Source organism: Apium graveolens, chromosome 3, assembly GCF_009905375.1.
Source record: "Apium graveolens cultivar Ventura chromosome 3, ASM990537v1, whole genome shotgun sequence".
Taxonomy (NCBI): Eukaryota; Viridiplantae; Streptophyta; class Magnoliopsida; order Apiales; family Apiaceae; genus Apium; species Apium graveolens.
In genome coordinates this window covers 141,945,555-141,960,358 of record NC_133649.1, presented here as the reverse complement: position 1 = coordinate 141,960,358, position 14,804 = coordinate 141,945,555, and the positions used below count along the sequence as shown (strand labels likewise).

At 38.3% G+C, this 14,804-nt stretch overlaps 1 non-coding gene across 1 annotated transcript; it reads right to left on the bottom strand.

The window, feature by feature from the left end:
• Positions 1-14,495: 14,495 nt before the first annotated feature.
• On the bottom strand, positions 14,496-14,602 carry LOC141716306 (small nucleolar RNA R71). Its single transcript, XR_012573019.1, has one exon. It is a non-coding gene; the product is annotated as a small nucleolar RNA R71 (small nucleolar RNA).
• Between the last annotated feature and the right edge of the window lie 202 nt (positions 14,603-14,804).

Here is a 14,804-nt window from a genome sequence, read left to right as displayed (position 1 = left end):
ACTTCTTCACATATTCTTTGGCATCGGCCATAATCTCAGACCAATAAAAGCCTAAACGAGTTATCTTGTGTGCCAAGGCATTTCCCCCCAAGTGTTGCCCACAGATACCTTCGTGTACTTCTTCGAGAGGCAAATGTGCCTCATCAGGTCTGAGTCATCTTAAGTAAGGAACCACGTAAGATCTTTTGTACAGAATCCCATCGATCAAGGAATATCTCAGTGCTCGAACAACCAATTTTCTTGCTTCAGTCACATCATTTGGCAGCCAACCAGTTTGAATATGGGCCTTAATGGGATCTATCCACAATGTCCCCAGCCCTATAGGGGCTACAAGCTTAACATCAATACTTCGTGTTTTTAAAACGCGGAAGTATACACTTCCTGAACGCTTCTCTATCTCCGATAAAGCGAACTTAGATAATGCATCTGCCTTAGCATTTTCCTCTCTTGGAATGTGCTCAACATGGCATTCATCGAATTGAGTCATCACAGCCCTTACTAGGCGGATATATTTAGCCATTATTTCATCTCTTGCCTCGAACTCTCCCTTGACCTGAGATATGACAAGCTTCGAATCTCCATAGACTTTCAAGTTCTTGACCCTCAATGTCCTGCTAGGCCTAGGCCAGCTATCGGAGCTTTATACTCAGCTTCATTATTTGTGATTGGGAAGTCTAACTTCATAGCATATTCAATCAAGAACCCATTTAGGCTTTGTAAAACAAGCCATGCTCCACTCGAATTTGTTTCTGATGCTCCATCAAACTAGAGAACCCAGTATTCCTTCTCTTTAACACCCTCTTCTTGGTCTCCTTTATTACCTTCCGCGTCTTGGGGTATAGTATCTTCCTGCCCCCCGACTTCTTGGTTGGGTATGGTACACTCCACCAAGAAGTCAGCTAATGCTTGGGCTTTTATTGCCGTTCGTGGCTTGTACTTGATGTCAAATTCTCCCAGCTCTATTGACCATTTAATCAGTCTCCCACTAGCTTTGGGGCTGTGAATGATATTTCTCAATGGCTGATTGGTTAGCACTTCAATTTTGTGAGCTTGGAAGTAGGGACACAATTTCCTTGAAGCCATCACCAGGGCTAAAGTAAACTTTTCAATAGTTGAATAATTCAATTCAACTCCATACAGAATCTTATTGACATAATATACGGCTTTCTGAACTTTAAGTTCCTCCTTAACCAGTATGTCGCTCAAGGCGTTTTCTGAAACGGCCAAATATAAGTACAAAGTTTCATTTAGAGCTGGTTTATCCAGCAACGGGGCTTGAACCATGTACTTCTTTAATCCTTCAAACGTTTCCTGGCTTTCCTCAACCCATACAAAATCTTTAACCTTTTTCAAGGATTCAAAGAATGACAAACACTTGTCTTCGACTTTGGAGATGAATCGTCCTAGAGCTGTAACTCTTCTAGTGAGTTTCTGAACGTCCTTTATGGAACGTGGTGGTTCCATATCCAGGATAACCTTTATTTTATCAGGATTGGCCTCGATTCCTCTCTTGGAGACCATCAATCCCAAAAACTTTCCAGACCCTACTCCGAAAGCACACTTTGCAGGATTTAACATCATTTTGTGATATCTCAGGACCTCAAAAGCTTCCCTCAAATGGGTTATGTGATCAGTCTTCACTAGACTCTTCACTAACATGTCATCGACATAAACTTCCATGGTCTTGCCAATAAGATCCTTGAAAATATTATTTACCAACCTTTGATAAGTGGCTCCTGCATTCTCGAGACCAAATGCCATAACAAGATAACAAAAAACACCAAAGTCAGTAATGAATGATACCTTTGGGATGTCATCCTTATGCATCTTGATTTGATTGTATCCACTGAATCCATCCATGAAGCTCAGCATCTCATGACCAGCAGTAGCATCTATCAATGTGTCTATCCCTGGCAACGGGAAACAGTCCTTTGGGCATACGTCATTCAGACCGGTGAAACCCACGCACATTCTCCATTTTCCGTTAGCCTTCTTTACCATCACAGGGTTTGCTAACCATTCTGGAAACTGTATCTCCTCAATAAAATCGGCCTCTAAGAGCTTCCCTACTTCTTGCTTAATAGCTTCCTGCCTCTCTGGAGCAAAACTTCTTTTCTTTTGTTTAACAGTCTTCCTATTTGGATTTAAGTTCAGCTTGTGAGTGATCAGTTCTGGATCTATGCCAAACATATTAGCTGCTAACCATGCAAATACATCACTATTCTCTTGTAAAAACTTCATCAACTTCCCTCTAAGGGGCTCCTCTAGTGATGCTCCAATGAAAGTTACTTTCTCAGGATCCTCGGGAGCCAAAGGAATCGGAACCAAATCTTCTGCTGGCTTCCCTCTTTTCTCATCATTTTCATGAATATCTAGATCTTCGATAGGAAGAACCTGCCCCCACCTCCATCTGCCCTAAGAGAGGCCACATAACAATTCCTTTCCATCTTTTGATCTCCTCTCTCTTCTCCAATCCCATTTCGGGTGGGAAACTTCATCACTGAATGGTAAGAAGAAGGGACTGCCTTGAAAGCATGTATTCCCGTTCTTCCCATGATTGCATTGTAAGTTGATCCAGCCTTTACCACTACGAAGTCTAACATCTGTGTTGCTTATCTTGGTTCCTGACCTATGGTCATAGGTACCTTAATTATCCTTTCCACGGGGAATTCCACTCCAGCAAATCAATAAATCAGCATATCAGTTGGGGTTAATTGAGAATCATTATAACCCATCCTTATGAAGGTATCATGAAGCAAAATATCCACCGAGGCACCATTGTCTACAAGGACCCTCTTCACTGGGTTGTTCCCTATTATTGGTGTTATTACCAGAGGATCGTCATGTGGAAATTTAACACCTTCCAAATCAGAATCATCAAACGTCATTGTGACTCATGTCCTATCCCTCTTTGGGGCTTCCCTGACAATATGCATAACTTCTCCAGTATAGGCTTTTCTCGAGTTTCTGGATGAGCCCGCAACAGTTGGTCCTCCAAAAATTGTATTTATCACTGGCCCTCAGGGACGTGGCCCTCCAAAGATTGTGTTAGGTATGAATACAACACAGGGGGGTGAATGTGTTTTGGCTTAAATGATTGATTTTCGATCGACTTAGGCTTTAGCAGTTGGTTGTTGTTAATGATTTAGTAGAATGGATGTTAAACATAAATAGCTGTGCAAATATGTAAAACAAAGATCTTCAAAACTCACTTAATTTTATATTAAAAATTAAGCAGTGTTTTGCTACAAAATCTCTAAGTTCTTGTTTTAGAACTTAGCTTCTTTCTTGAGAGAGAACACACAACTTTTCTAATCTGATTGTTCTTCTTAACTTAACTAGAGGACCAGTGTTAAATTTATTACTCAGTTAACTGCTGGTTTATACAGTGGATAATAAACATGCTATTAGCTTTTCTAAACTGTCACTTGTCATTTCTATTTATAGAAAAGCAAATCTTCCATTTCTGGCTTAGCATATCTTTAGCATCCCGTGATTACTTTAATCTTCTCTGTCAGTTAATCTTTGTCGTTGATCTTGCACATCTCTCAAGCTGCTTTTTGTAGACTTGTCAATCCAGCTGTGTGAATTGTTTGTTGATTTGCAACTTTGATATTGAACTGTTCTGCAATTCTGTACTTAGAGAAATTTCTTCACTTCGAGATCTCCAGTTAAGCTGTAGAGAACTCGATATCTCGATAGGCATGTTGGCTTGTCGATATCTCTGAAACTTCATTGTTGCCTAGACTTATCGACAACTCTGAGTTCTCTAGTGAATTTTGGTTCATCGATAACTCAGAGTTCTCTAATGGACTTTGGCTTATCGATAACTCAGAGTTCTCTAATGAATGTATACTTGTCGATATCTCTAAGTTCTCGACAGATAATTCATGAGTTCTCTACACCCGGTGGATGTTGCTTATCCGTCGAGTAGTGATGGTTTATCCGTCGAGTAGACATTCCTCATCCGTCGAGTAGATATTGCTCATCCGTCGGGTAGATGTTACTCATCCGTCGGTACTCTGTGGAGTTTAAATGACTTCTCGATAAGTCATTCTGGAGTTCTCGAATGATTTCTCTATAACACTAATTCTGTGACTTGTAGAGATCTTGACTTAGAATGTTTTACACCAAAAATATTTATTCAACTCCAAGCTTCTTTATAATTCTTCTGAGGCATGATCTTCTTGATCTTCTTCCAGATAGAATTCTTAGGCTTGACACTGTTTAGAGAAAAATGCTCCAGTCTGCTCCATTTACATTTTACAGACATTAAGTGTTAGAAGTATGAATTACAAATTAAGGTTACAATACAACTAATCTTTGGGTTGTCAGTATGACTTAGTCTTGTTATGATACAGGCATGTCTTGCACAACAATCTCCCCCAATTTGTGAGAAGATTGCTTATCACAAATTCATGCCTGTTAACAAGACTAACCCCAAGTTAAAGAATGAAAATAAAATGATAAAAAAGCTGATACAACACTTGTACATTGGGCAGTTTACAATAACTAAGTAAAGACTGAGCTGTCTGATTCTTTCTCAATTATGTTCTTAATTTGCACAAGTATTTCCAATTCTTCTAGGATGGGGGTGTCAGCTAAAGCCTTTATCAGTTTCAGCAAATATGGCTTAGGATATCTAGCTAACATCCCTATCCTTTAACTTGACAAAGAATCGACTTTTATATTCAGAAATCTTCCATCCTTTAATATTCTGCTCTTGCCTGATGTTGATGATATTATTACCTCCAGTAATCTTTGACATTCTTATGAGGCATAATTCTTTGACATCATCTGTTATATATTACAATCTCCCCCAACTTGTTCATTATGAAATTATGCACAAGTTCTGATTAATGATGTCAAAACTTTAACTAAATGCAGAAACCCATCAGGTCTTCTTTTGTTGAGTTGCATTTAGAATTATTCAACATCCATTTAGATTTATTCAACATCCATTAGTTGTTTTGGTATTTAGATATATTCTCCCCCTTTTTGACATTATCTCCAGGAAGTAAAATCCAGCTAAATGCACATTGTTCAAGCTGTTGTTATTGTCCATTTGGAACACTATCTGCAGCTTCAAGCTTCATTAAGATTCATGGTGATAAGTTTTAAACAATAGAAGTTTCACTTATATCTGCAGGAAAATCTGTTACTGATAAAAGTCCTAAGCTCTCTGTTCTTTTGAATAAGTGGTCTCACCAAATCTCACTACACTAGACTCATGACTTTTGAGAGTCAGAGTTCCCTCACAAGGATTACTAAATCCATACATTCATCTACCTCTCCTTTTGCTAGGAAGGATCCTGCCTCTCTTATTCTTTGTTTTTCATTCAATCTTTTCTCTTATTCTCACATGAAAGGCTCAAATGTTGTTTGACCTACAGAAATAAGAGGTGGCTGAGAGGAGGTAATCTGTGATCATATGATTAGAGGAAAACCATATAGGGCTAATCATACTCATTTCACCAGAAGAATGAGTGCATAAGCATCTATGACCGGGGTCACAGCTTGACTCACAGATTGCTCTGTGGTTGTGACAGTGTGTTGTCCTCCACTTGTAGTGAAAACCTCCATTGGAATTGGAGAGGATTTGACTGGGTTACTGTCATGTACACCAGCCTCAAACCTATGTGCACCTTGCAGAGCACTGTCACATAAATGTGATAAGATTGCCCTTTTTATGACATTGTCATAGGCAATTGTTCTTCTAGCTTTGACTGCTGACACAACTTCTGCTAGAGTTATGAGGGGAGTTGTTCCTTCTTAAGGAACCTCCAATTGAATTGGAGAGGATTTAGATAGCCCCCCCTCATGAGTACTACCCTCAAACCTATCAGTCTGTTAAGACTGTTTTGCACATGAAGGTGCATGAGAAACATTCATGAAATATTCTGTAAACTGATAAACTTTCATGTTTGGTGGATTCTTTTCTCAAACAACTGAATCAATCTGAAAGTCATCAAGACATTGCTGTCCTTTTATAAAACAGGTGGCTTTTGAGAGTCACCTGAGTGGGATTTTGTTTGAGTTTGTGTTTGTGTTGCTGTTGCTATTCCATATTTAATGAAAGTTCTGATTCTTGTCTGAAAGTTCTAGTTTTTGTTTGTGTTGCTGTGTCTGGGGAAACCGCAGTTTGGTTTTGAAATGTTTTAGCTGCAGTTTAACACAAATACCTGTTGATTGAAACTTGAATCTCCTGTTATTGTCTGAGTGGATTGTGTTGAACCTGTAATGCATTGAACATATTTATCTGTATTGATTAGGCATAACCATTGAGACATGCAGTTGCAAGCATTATGACAGGAAAACTGATAATCAATTAATTTGTAAACACAAGGCAATCATGACATAAACAATCAAGCAACAAAAACAAATTGATAAAGAAGAAGATAATTTCATTGATATTAAACATAGAGTACATTAAGATACAGATTACATAAAGTAAATCCTAATCCTAACTACTCTAATTTAGACTTCTTTTTCTCATCCTCCAACCTCCTTGCCCTGCGCTGGTAAGCCCTGGACATGGAGTGTGCAAGAGAGATGATCCTCTCCTGCAACTCCAAAGCAGCAAGGCATTGCTGCTCAGCCTCCCTTGCACGCCTCTCCTGCTCGAATGAGGCTTCCATCTCAAAGAAAAGAATGTCAATTTGATTATCCCACGAGAGTCCGTAAAAGACCTCAAGTGGAACATCAAAGGGGCTGTAAACTACCCCCTTGATGCGGACACGAAGTCCGAAAGGATCAAAATACACCAAATCATCATCCAAATAATGAACCGGTAGATAAGCTCCATTAACAAGTCTGTAGAAGACTGGGGCATCCATTTGAATGAGAGAAAGAGAGATGAACAGAAGGTGAGTTTGAAATTTGATGTTTTTGTTGAGAGTAGGAGAGTGATGAGTGATAAAGAGTGAAGTGTTTTAATTTATAGAGGGAGTAAAGATAGAAACTAAAAGACTCTTGAGTTGCCCGGATAATAGGAGTAATAATCACATAAGCCTACTAGACATCTAGAAATGACTAGTGACTCTTTCCCATGCAAGTACTCAAGAATATTAGTTTATTTTAAAAATAACTATTCCCCATGCAAATAAGCGTGTACTTCCTATAGAAAAAGTAACTATCCCTATCAGCAAGTAATCAGATATGATTATCACTATTAGCATACGCAAAATAACACAAATAATGTACTAGTCTGCTAACATTAGACTAACATATTTCCACATAAGCAAGAAATCATATAAGCATGTAAATGTGTCAATAAGTCAGAGAAAATTAGAGACTAAGTATGTCAAAAGTATTTTTATGAACATAATTTATGAATTAAATTTGTTCAGTTTTTCATACTTTTTGCTTCTTTTGATCTGTTATTTATTAAGTTCACATACTGAAGATATGATGTAATAAATATTCAGTTTACTTAGAGTTTTGAGAAATTCCAAGTTAAATGGAGAAATCTGGGTATTTAAAATACTTATCGAGAAGTAAAAGAGGACTTATCGAGAACTATGATAAATACCCAGTTTGTCCGAAAATGGACTAAAGTAATTCTAATTTATTTGAATTAAATCAAATTGAAATAAGAATAAATTTTTCAAAAGTATTTGTCTAAAATAATTCATCGAATTAAATTATTTTAGTTCTGAGTTATTGATAAGTCTCAAAATATTCTTGTCGAGAACTCTGTAAGTTAACACTATTAGAGAACTCTACATGGTCTTATCGATAAGTCATAATAGAGCTTATCGAGAAGTCATTCGAGAAGTCTGTAAATAGACTTATCGAGGACTCACTCGAGAACTCTAAAATGACTTGTCGATAAGTCATTTTGACTTATCGAGAACTCAGTTCTCTATACTTTTGAGTGCTGTTTTTCTGCCTTGTGCTAATTTTACACATTAAAGATGTAAATTAACACCTAAGCAGTTTACTTAGAATTTGAAATATTCTAAGTTAATTTTTTTTGAGTTTTTAAAGAAAAATAAATATACAGAGATTCTGAAATATTTATAATTCATATTTCAGTTAATTTCCAATTAAATCAAACTAGGTTGATTTATTAGAGATTAATCTACTGCAAAACATTAGCTGAGTTCTTGCCTTAGGATGAAGAATTGAGCATTCCAATTTCACTCACAAGTCTAGTGAAGGTTGCTTCATCCAAAGGTTTAGTAAAAATGTCAGCTAATTATTTTTCTGTTGGCTTAAATGATTGATTTTCGATCGACTTAGGCTTTAGCAGTTGGTTGTTGTTAATGATTTAGTAGAATGGATGTTAAACATAAATAGATGTGCAAATATGTAAAACAAAGATCTTCAAAACTCACTTAATTTTATATTAAAAATCAAGCAGTGTTTTTCTACAAAATTTCTAAGTTCTTGTTTTAGAACTTAGCTTCTTTCTTGAGAAAGAACACACAACTTTTCTAATCTGATTGTTCTTCTTAACTTAACTAGAGGACCAGTGTTAACTTTATAACTCAGTTAACTGCTGGTTTACACAGTGGATAATAAACATGCTATTAGCTTTTCTAAACTGTCACTTGTCATTTCTATTTATAGAAAAGCAAATCTTCCATTTCTGGCTTAGCATATCTTTAGCATCCCGTGATTACTTTAATCTTCTCTGTCAGTTAATCTTTGTCATTGATCTTGCACATCTCTCAAGCTACTTTTTGTAGACTTGTCAATCTAGCGGTGTGAATTGTTTGTTAATTTGCAACTTTGATATTGAACTGTTCTGCAATTCTGTACTTAGAGAAATTTCTTCACTTCGAGATCTCCAGTTAAGCTGTAGATAACTCGACATCTCGATAGGAATGTTGGCTTGTCGATATCTCTGAAACTTCATTGTTGCCTATAATTATCGACAACTCTGAGTTCTCTAGTGAATTTTGGTTTATCGATAACTCAGAGTTCTCTAATGGACTTTGGCTTATCGATAACTCAGAGTTCTCTAATGAATGTATACTTGTCGATATCTCTGAGTTCTCGACAGACAATTCTTGAGTTCTCTACACCCGGTGGATGTTGCTTATCCGTCAAGTAGTGATGGTTTATCCGTCGAGTAGATATTGCTCATCCGTCGGGTATATATTAATCATCCATCGGTACTTTCTAGAGTTTAAATGACTTCTCGATAAGTCATTCTGGAGTTCTCAAATGATTTCTCTATAACACTAATTCTGTGACTTGTAGAGATCTTGACTTAGAATGTTTTACACCAAACAGATTTATTCAACTCCAAGCTTCTTCATAATTCTTCTGAGGCATGATCTTCTTGATCTTCTTCCAGATAGAATTCTTAGGCTTGACACTGTTTAGAGAAAAATGCTCCGGTCTGCTCCATTTACATTTTATAGACATTAAGTGTTACAAGTATGAATTACAGATTAAGGTTACAATACAACTAATCTTTGGGTTGTCAGTATGACTTAGTCTTGTTATGATACAGGTATGTCTTGCACAATATATTGCATTTATCACTGGTCCCCTGAGCTGGGGATTTCTCCCCTGATTATCTTGATCCCTCCTATGATCATCAAAATTCTTTCTTCCATTATTATTCTTATCTCCTCCATCTCCAGTATACTTGCTCAACCTTCCTTTTCGAATAAGGAACTCTATTTCATCCTTCAATTGTCTACACTCATCAGTGTCATGACTAGCATTCTTGTGAAATCTACAATATTTGCTCTTATCTAGCTTGGTAGGATCAGCCTTCAGAGGCTTAGGCCAACGAACATCTCTATCCTTCTCAATTTCCATCAAGATCTGACTTCTAGGCGCGTTCAACTTAGCATATTCAGTGAACTTCTGTCCAGGTCCTCCCTTCTTTGGGGTTGAATCATTGCTTTGCTCAGTTCTACGATACTTGTCCTTAGAAATATATTCAAGATCAGTTTTTCACTTCTTGCCACCAGCGGGCTCGTTATTTACTATCGTCTTCCTCATGCTCTCCTCCACTTTGATGCACTTCCCAGCCCTATCTTGGAGCTGCAACATGCTTTCATGGGGGAGCTTAGCTAATGACATCTTGAAGAACTCGTCCCTAATTTCCTGTTGTAGTGCTATCATAGATACCTTGTCATCAAGGTCTGGGACCTTCAACGCTTCCTTGGTGAAACGATTCAGATAGTCCCTCAAGGACTCTTTTGCTCCCTGCACAATGCTCATGAGGGATACTGAACTTTTCTCATGCACTCTCCCACTGATGAATTGCTTAATAAAATCTTGACTTAGCCCTCTGAAGGACCCAATAGAATTCGGAGGCAAACGGCTATACCATCTTTGACCCATTTCCGACAGGGTTTGGGGAAAGGCCCGACACTTAATAGCGTCGTTCACGGGCTGCAACAACAATACATTAGAGAATGTCCTGATGTGGTTAACGGGATCTCTAGTGCCATCATAAGCTTTGATGGTGGGCATCTTAAACTTCCTTGAGATTTGGGAATTCATTATCTCTTCAGTAAATGGTGGTGTGGGATCATCAGGATCTCTTTGGGGCAGAAGATCACTTGGATCAGCCCTTGGGACAACAGTCCTTCTTTGCAGCGAACCATCCAGGTCTATGATTAGAGGAGGATTTCTCCTCCTCGGAGGTAGTGGGGGTCTTGGGGCCAGGTGCGCCTCTAGGTCGCACTTCAGCCTTTGGATCTCAGCCTTGTGAGCCCTGATTCTTTTCTGCACTTCTTGGGGATTCGTCCCTCGGGTGTTCCTAGGACGCTGATTCCCCGCAGGCATCGGCTCTTTACCAGCGCCTCCTCCTTGGAGCCACATCATCATCCGAAGATTCGGAGTCTCTCTCAGTATAAGGTCCAGAAAATTCTTGATCCTCCGGAATAGGAGCCAAACCACGTATATATGGGGTCGTCTGCCCTTGTGCTTCGCTCCAATTTGCATGTCCACTTCCTCCAACCTCAGGGTATAGGGGCATCCCATAAGAGGGGTTAATGGTCACAATAGTGGAATATTCATACCCAACGGGTCGAGGATTCATAGGAGCATTTAGCTGCTGAAATTGGGAATTCATCCCTTGAGAAACTGGGGGATTCATCCCTTGTAGAGCCGGGGGATTCGTCCCTTGTGGCTGAGGCTCGGTTGCCTCTATCGGGGTTCCTCCTTGGGTAGAGGCATAGGACAAGTGTGGGGGTATCTCCACTGTTGACGAAATCATTTGAGTTGTTCCGGCTGGTGTTCCTTCACGGGCGCTGTTTCCACTCCGTGTTCTCGCCATGGTTGTTGTTATGCTTTCCCACAAACGGTGCCAAATGTTATGGATAAAAACTTAGGGTGTATTAACTGCTGTATTTATTACTAAGGTTTGGGAGCTCAAGGCCTTTAATGGCTGCTCTCGTATTTCATAGCTTAACTCTGCCTTTACGAGATGCCTACGTATCTCCGTGAATTAGAGAATCAAGCCAAAAAATGTAGTTCTGAGAGGAGGGGTCAGACCCCTTACATAGATGTTGGGAGTCCTTGAATTGGACTAGGGTTAGAAGACTTGTTGAACAAGTCTCAGACTTTGGATACGCATTGAAGTCCTAGAATCAAGGAATTAGACTCCTTCTTGGTGTAGGTGCCCTCAAGGCTATCTTTCATGGAGTTATATCACTGATTGGACTCATTTAATGAGCTGTTAATCTTCCCTATTTATTAATTATGAAATTAATAAATAATCAGGGCTTCAGGCCTCGTTAATTAGACTTCATTATTGGACTATATCAGGTCTAATTAATTCAACACTAAATATATTTCTAGGCTAATTTTAGGCCCATATCATATGGGTTTGCCCTTTTGTATTTTACACACCCTAACACACCCCAAGACACCCAAGACCCCAAGAAACCTAATTAGTTATTTGTTTTGTTCATCTTTTTATCATGTGTAGCTAAATGTGTTCCCTATGATGAAGATGAAGTTAATTTAATTACTTTGATATCTTCTCGTTCCTATTATTTGATTCTCATAATTTTTCTTGGTGCTTAATTGTTCAATTGACAAATTGATTTTGATATATTATTGTTATCGAATTTATTTTTCATAGCCTATGATTGCTCTATGAAGTTTTGATGGGTAATTGTTAGATAACAAGTTTCATAGTATATGCTTGTCTCATTAATTGATATAAGTTATTTTTGTGAAGAAAAGAGAATTGATTTTAGGGCGAGTTGATATTAATTGTGACTGATTAATGGATTCAGATTCCTAGGTTTTCCATACTATTTATTATTTGATAATTTGGTAAAATAAATCTCATCTCAAATCTATATGTCTAGTTCGCCCGATTTAAATTGTTAGGGTGTCGAAAATTCATAGTCTATGTGGATCGACCTGTAATTGCTACAATTAGGGCTGAGCAAAATCGAACCGAAACCGAAAAACCGAATTATAAAATTTTGGTTCAGTTTGTGTTGAGTGGCATTTATGACACTTTATTATGCTCTAATAAGCTTTGAATTAATGCATTTGTACTCAAGTTGTTAAGTGTCTTAATGTATTTTCAAGTGTTTTTGCATTCCAGACATTATATAGGTAATCAGGTGAATTAGCATTGTTTTGCTGCTAATTTGGTGTCAACGTGGTGTGGAATAAAAGCTCGTTGAAGCCGGCTCGGGCTCCCCAGATCAGCGCGGGCGCGCCGAAGTACCAAAAGCCAGCACGCCCGCGCTGATCAAGCGCGCGGCCACGCCTTGTCGGGATGACAGATTCCTGTTTCTACTTGGTTTTTGAGAGAAAGAATTCTACACTACATGGGGCTGCTATATAAACATCTTTAGGTCATTTTTAATGATAGATCAATATATATCTAGCCAGAGACATATCAAGGAGAGCCGTGAGAAGACCGTACTAGCACAATTCAACGAAGAGGAAGAAGATCTTGTTTTTACTTGTGAATCTTTGTTTTAAGTTGTATTTGGATTCTAGTTTTCTTACTTGTGAACCTTACTCTTGTTTTCGTACTTGGTTTTATTTATTCGTTATAAAGACTACGTTTGTTATATCATGTTTTCATCGGAACCCACGTTGATGATGAGTCCGATTATGGGCTAATCGTTATCGTGGGGTTCTAGCGGATTTATTTATGGATTTCTTTAGTTAAATTATTTGATGTCTTAGTATGTGGTGATTGTATGATATCCTAGTATTGGTTGTGCGTATTCGTCTTTTGAGCATCGCGAACTTATAAGATAGTGTGTTAATTCTTAATGAAGCGAAAGTGAATTTAAGGATTTAGAACTTGCCATGCTAGCATAGGTTCATGTATTTGTTATGCATGATTCATAGGTTATTTTAACCATCTTACTTGCCCTGTATAATCAAGATAGATAACTTGTGCTTAAACCGTTATGTTGTCAAATTCTATAAACATATAGGGTCTCAATATAATTGGTGTCTATTCAGCTTCTATCTCTTTTGTGGATGTCTAGTAGTATGGTACTCGTGCAACGAAAGTTGGCGTTTATCAGTTTCGTGTTATCTGATTAGTGTCATCACCATTGCATGCTAAGGTTAAGGACAATAAGGCTATTGAATGAAGTATTTAATGAAGTTAGAATCCCATGTATGTCATATATATTAATTCAGTCAATATTAATCTCGTAGTTATAATTATTAGTTTAATTCTTAGTTATAAACAACCTCAATTTGTTATCGTCTTAGCATTGAATAATAACCATACATTGTTGCTTAAGTGCGTGAATTAATTAGTTAACCAATACAGTCTCTATGGGAATGAATTAGAAAAGATTCTATACTACTTGCGAACTCGTATACTTGCGTGTATTATTAGCGCGTGTTAGCGACTAACAAGTTTTTGGCGCCGCTGCCGAGGACTGCAGTGTTAATTTATAGTTTATGTGCTTTCCATCAGTGGTCGTTAAAGTTCATTGACTCGGACATTGTTACTTATCTGTTTCCTTGTCTTATTTCAGGTATTCTAGCAAGGGTGTACGCATACGTGTTCGCGTACTCGTAAGAGAACACTGGATAAAGCCGAGGAAGAAGTTGTGGTTGTTCGAAGGGAAGTTATTAAGGAAGAAAAGAAGGTAGAAGAAGAAGAAAAATTTGAAGAGCCAGCTTTAGTAGTGATGGGAGATCAAGCGGAAAATCCGAAGGCTATGATGGACTATTCTCAGCCTAAGATTAATGACATTCAGTCAAGCATCATCGGATCAGCCATCCGGGCTAACACTTTTGAGATCAAGTCAAGCACGATTCAGATGATACAGAATTCAGTTCAGTTTGGGGGTTCTCCTACTGAAGACCCCAACATGCACATCAGGGATTTCACCGAGATCTGCGACACTTTCAAATTCAGTGATGTGACTGAAGATGCTATCAAGCTACGTCTCTTCCCATTCTCTCTGAGGGACAAGGCTAAGTGTTGGTTACACTCTCTGCCAGCAGGATCTATCACCACTTGGGAGGATCTTGCGCAAACATTTCTTACTAAATTTTTCCCCATGGCAAAGACTGCTACAATCAGGAATGCTCTTACCTAGTTTGCTCAGCAAACAGGAGAATCTCTATGTGAGGCTTGGGATCGATATAAGGAGATGCTAAGGAAGTGCCCACACCATGACATGCCTGATTGGATGATTATCAACTGCTTCTACAACAGATTGGGTGCTACTTCTAGACCCATGCTTGATGCAGCATCAGGAGGAGCCTTGTGGGATAGAAGCTACGATGAAGCTTATGAACTTTTTGAACTGATGGCTGCTAATGAGTACCAGAATCCTTCCCAGAGACTGACCCAGGGAAAAGTCACAGGAATTCTGGAGTTG